This window comes from Cervus elaphus, chromosome 33, assembly GCF_910594005.1.
Source record: "Cervus elaphus chromosome 33, mCerEla1.1, whole genome shotgun sequence".
In the NCBI taxonomy this organism is placed as follows: domain Eukaryota; kingdom Metazoa; phylum Chordata; class Mammalia; order Artiodactyla; family Cervidae; genus Cervus; species Cervus elaphus.
The window spans coordinates 15503673-15509672 of record NC_057847.1 but is presented as its reverse complement, the minus strand read 5'-3'; positions in this window follow the sequence as shown (position 1 = coordinate 15509672).

The window sequence follows — 6000 nt, the reverse complement described above, 5'->3', positions numbered from 1 at the left end:
AGAAAAAATGCCTGTGAGGGATGCTGCGATATACTGTCCATATTCCCCTACATGAATGAAGCACTCCTTAAATAGCCCAGCTAATGAGTTTTGTGCTCAAAGAGAGCCTCTGTTTATCTCCTTTCACATATTGCCTCAGTCAAAGAAAACAACTTCTGTCAGGCTCACACACTTTCCCAGACCCTCACGTATAACGACTGATCAATAGGAGTATTAAGACCTAATCACCCGGGACCTGGTCTCCCTTCAAGGCCACCTGGTCTCTCTTTGTCTAATACCTAGAGCACCCCCACTCAATAGGCTCCATACCACGGTTCAAGAATTTTTGTTTTCTGTCATGGTAACATTTATTTTGAGAATTTTCAAGACTCTAGTTCCACAAAGCCAAAAGACTCTTAATAAATTGATATCCTCTCTTGTCTTTGATGGGTGTGCTGTATGTTCAGTCACGTCAGACTCTTTGTGACCCCCATGGACTATAGCCCACCAGGCTCCTCTGTCCATGGAATTTTCAGGCAAGAATACCAGAGTGAGTTGTCATTTCCTACTTCAAGGTATTCTTCCAGAGCCAAGGATTGAACCTGCATCTCCTACACTGGCAAGCAGATTCTTTACCACTGCACCAGCTGGGAAGCTCTTTTGATGAGTGGTGCAGTGGTAAAGAATCCATCTGCCAATGCAGGAGATGCAAGAGACATGGGTTCCATCATTGGGTCAGGAATATCTCATGGAGAAGGAAGTGGCACACTACTTCAGTATCCTTGCCTGTAAATCCCATTGACAGACGAGCCTGGTGGGCTACAATCCATGGGGTCTTGAAAGAGATAGATGCAACTATACATGCATGCACTAGTCTTTAATAGATGCAGTGATATTATTTTCTCCCTAGTCAGTCTTCTCTCTCTCTCTCTTTAGTCGCTAAGTCATGTCCAACTCTTGTGACCCCACAGACTGTAGCCTGCCAGACTCCTCTGTCCATGGATTCTCCAGGCAAGAATATTGGAGTGAGTTGCCATTTCCTTCTCCAGGGAATCTTCCCGACCCAGGAATCGAATCTGGGTCTCCTGCATTGCAGGCAGATTCTTTACTGACTGAGCTATGAGCAAGTCAGTCTTAAGACTTGCCAAAACAGGTATGATATTCCTTCCTTAATGGGTTCACACTTCTACTGTCCACAGCTACTCACCTGTCATCTCTGATGGACTCTGGAAGGCTAGTATGTGGTCATCACTGGAAGAGATCATGTTCTATAAGTAATTATAGCCAAAGAATTCAAGAGTAAACATGTATAGAAGATGTGTTGTTCTATACCACACTATAAAATAGTAAATTTCACATGACAAAAAAGGAATTTTCATTCACATTTTCCTACTAACTTTCGGTAAAATGTCCATTTGTGGTTGTTACGAAGAAAGCACAATAATGACTTTTGGGAACATCATTGTAAATACTCACCCAGGGTCTTCATATCCTAGGATTGACCCTGTATTTTGCTAGGAAAGATATTCATATTAAGAATAAAACAATTTCTATTTTTCATCCTTTATAAAATCTATTTAAAATGAATCATATACTTTATATTTTTGAAGATAAAAAAGAATGTCTTTATGAATCTGAGATAAGAAGGATGTTTTAAAAAGTAATGTTAATGTTACTGATGGATCATTTGCATGATAATCATTTTGATTGCTGTTCTTGCTCAGTCCCTAAATCCTGTCCAATTCTTTGCAATCCCGTGGATTGCAGCATACCAGCCTCTCTGTCCTTCACTATCTCCTGGAGTTTGCTCAAACTTATGTCCATTGAGGGCTTCCCTGGTGGCTCAGATGGTAAAGAATCCACCTGTAATGCAGGAGATCTGGGTTCAATCCCTGGGTTGGGAAGATCCCCTGGAGGAGGGCATGGCAACCCACTCTAGTATCCTTTCCTGGAGAACCCTCATGGACAGAGAAGTCTGGCAGGCTACAGTCCATGGGGTTGCAGAGTTGGACACAACTGAGTGGCTAAGAACACATACAAGTCCATTGAATCTGTGATTCCATCCAACCATCTCATCCTCTGTTGCCTCCTTCTCCTCCTAACCTCAATCTTTCCCAGCATCAGGGTCTTTTCCAATGAGTCAGCTCTTCGAATCAGGTGGCCAAAGTATTGGAGCTTCAGCTTCAGCATCAGTCCTTCCAATGAATATTCAGGGTTGACTTCCTTTAGGATTGACAGGTTTGATCTCTTTGCTGTCCAAAGGACTCTCAAGATTATTCCCCAGCACCACAGTTTCAAAGGATCAAATCTTTGGCACTCACCCTTCTTTGCTGTCCAACTCTAACATCTGTACTATTGTGTAATTATCTTTTTTTCAAAAATTCTTTCTTGTTCCATACTTACAATAATATTTGTATGGGAACTATATATATATATCTTCTTTCCTCTTTAGTTTTTTTTTAAACAGTTATTTAATGCTGCTATATAAATACATCATTACCCATGATGTAAAAGCACTAATCATGAATATTCCTTCCCAATTACTGTCTCAAAAGTTGTTACTGTGCTTTCCAAGGAACTCTGTTCAATATTATATAGTGATCTAAATAGGAAAAAATTTTACAAAGGACAGATACATGTATACATATATAACTGAATCACTTTGCTGTATAGCTAAAACTATCACAACATTGTTAATGAACTATACTCCAAAATAAAACAAAAAGTTAAAAATGTACTTCCTTAATGATGAGTACAAATGCACATATTATCTTTCCAAGTAATCAGAGGTTGACAATTATTATGTTGGGTATACAACATTATTGGAGAAGGAAATGACAATCCACTCCACTGTTCTTGCCTGGGAAATTCCATGGACAGTGGAGCCTGGTGGGCTCCAGTCCATGGGGTTTCAAGAGTCATACACAACTGAACGACTAAACCACCACCACCACCATAAAACATTATTTCTTAAGGCAGATGTGATAGAAGTTGCTGTTGCCCATCCATATCTATTAGTTATTTATTATCTTTTATTTTGTTTTGGTTTTTGCATGTCTGCCTGCCTTGCAATTGTTAGCACCTATGCTGCTTTGTATAATTGCTTTTTTTAAATTAAAGGCTATACCACCTACCTGGGCTTCCCTGGTGGCTCAGACTGTAAAGTGTCTGCCTGCAGTGAGGGAGGCCCGGGTTCGATCCCTGGGTTGGGGAGATGCCCCGGAGAAAGAAATGGCAACCCACTCCAGTACTCTTGCCGGAAAATTCCATGGACTGAGGAGCCTGGTAGGCTACAGTTCACGGGGTGGCAAAGAGTCGGACATGACTGAGCGACTTCACTTTCACTTTCACCACCTACCGATGTGATTTACAAGTCGGGAATTTGGAGAAATAGGAAACCTTTGTCATCAGCATAATCCATAACTGACAGAGTTGGTGCATATTTCAGGAGCTCCTTTACATATCTGGTAGAAATATTTTGAGGAATATGTTCTATATAACCTCCCAAATATAGTTTGGTAATACACTCTTTGCTGGATATTTTCCCTGTTCTATCCTAATTCTTTCTAATAATTCAAGTCTACATATTATTTGCTGTCAATATTTCCATGCTGTTTTGTGAAATAACTACTAGCTCTTATCTTTTTGTCTTAGGCTGTGTCTGCAGAAACCATATACAAGATAGACAGTATTGTGCATAGGTGCTCAGTTTCTCAGTCATGTATGATTCTTTGCAACCTCACGGACTATAGTCCACCAGGCTCCTCTGTCCATGGGATTCTCCAGGCAAGAATACTGGAGTGGGTTACCATTTCCTTCTCCATGTGATCTTCCCAGGGATGGAACACGTGTCTCCTGCACTGACAGGCAGAAAATCTGGAAGTTGATCACTTTGTAGTTCAAAAATAAATATATAAATAAAAGGAGGACATATCAACAGTAAGGTAGTAAGTAGTAGCTTCTCTGGCAGGGCAATATGAAACTGGATGCAGGTAAAAAAGGATGAGGTCTTATTTAGAATCTCCAATATTTGAGACCTACTGTTATACATGTACTTGTATCTATTCTTTTTCAAATTATGTTCCCACTGTTTCATAACAATGAAATTATTAAAGGGATAGAGTTTGTTGTTGTTAACTGCTATTGATTCCCTGAAAGAAAGAAAATAAGCAAACAACCAAGTAGGATTTAGTAGCCAACTAGAAACAGCACAGCATGAAAGCCACAAGGCTTCTGTGGCAGCAGGACCCTGATCTGCAGCTGGGGGAAAACTGCAGAAAACTGGCCTCAAATCTGACTGTGAGAGTTTGCTGGTTTTTATGTTTGAGAGCTTCCCACACACACTCAGAAACCAGCCCTGGTACATTAGCAGCAAGGAAAGGGAGAAGAAAGAGTCAGACCATTGTAGACGGTGTAAGAGGCTGGTTTCATAAGCAAGGCAACTCACATGTGACACTTATTTTGGGTGATTGTGAGATGCGTGGGTCTTGTACATGCTCACTGACATCTTAAAGGCCTATCAGAGGCCTTAACTTGGTTCAGCATGTATTCAGTCCAGGTGGGCTCAACACCACATTGCTCTCTCAAGGCTGTGTTCTTGAAAACATTTCCTACTGTGGGAATTACAGACAGACTATTCCAAAAATAGAGGAGAAAAGAAGGGGCCTGTGAGTCCAGCCCATGGGTCAACTGGCAAATCAGGTCCTCTTGATGAGTTCTTCCAACAGAATTAACAAAAGAAACTCCATGCACAGGGGCAAGACATCTCCTCTGCAAAACTAATGGCGCTGATGAAGTAGAGACTCTTGAGTGGATACACTTGCAAATCTCGAACCCTGAGATTTCCATGAACCCCCTAGGTTATTATAAATGATTTTCTTTCTCTTGCTAGAGGATATTAAGATTCCTTTGATTGGAGAACATGAAAAAGTAACACATGAGGCAGATGGCCTCATTATCTCCTTAATTTCTTTTTTTTTTTTTTTTGCTGTTAAAGTTACTAATAAATTTATTGTCAAAAGAACTAAATTTTTATCTTATATTAAAAAAAAAAAATCTGACCTCATTTCCCACTGCTACTACTTCTAGAGCAATGATTAGGACCAAGTCAGCTACAGCACGACAATAGCACAGTAACCAGGGCCTCAGACTTCTCAGGAATAAACACTTGGGTTACCCTATGAGGCATACAACTGAAACTGGCAACCACCTTAAAGATGAGGAATATCTGGAACAGGCCGTGGAGCAGGGAGATGCATCATCAGGACCAAATCAGGTGCAGCTACTGTAGTTCGTTCTACTAAACTCCCTAAGGTAAATCTGTTTCTTTTTTAGATTATGTCATTAGAAGTCACCTTGGGAAATCAGTGATAGGGAATGAATTTAACATGGATTGTGAATGTATCTGGGCAGACAGAATTCTACCACTGCCCTGCCTATATCGCCTTGACATATCCTTTTCCAAGGACATCAGCTCTATTTTCAATTACCAGCCACCACATCTTGGGGGCATATCAGTCAGGTTTCAGTCAGAGAAGCAGAAGTAGAATACGCATACAAATACACACACACACACACACACACACACACACACACACACACACACACACACACACATCAAAGCATTGGCTTAGTTTACATAATGGTAGGAGTTGGCTGAGCCTGTCTGAAATCCTTAGAGCAGTCAGTCAGGAAGGGAAGAACGAGATAGGCTGAAGTACATGAACAGGAGTTAAAGTTCTTGTACACAGGAAGAATTTCATCCATTTCTCAGAGAAGCTTCAGGCCCATGTGTAGAGCCTTTCAACAGATTTAGTTAGGACTAGCCAGATTATCTGGGATGATCTTAAATTTAATTTGGAGGGACTTTACATCTCAAAACCTCTTAACAGCTGTACTTAATGTTTTACTGAATAACTGGGGGCTAACAGCCTGGTCAAGCTGACAAATAAAAAAAAGCCATAGCAAAGGACTCTCTGGTGGAAAAAGAACACTCTGTACCCTTGTGGGCCAGACTAGCAG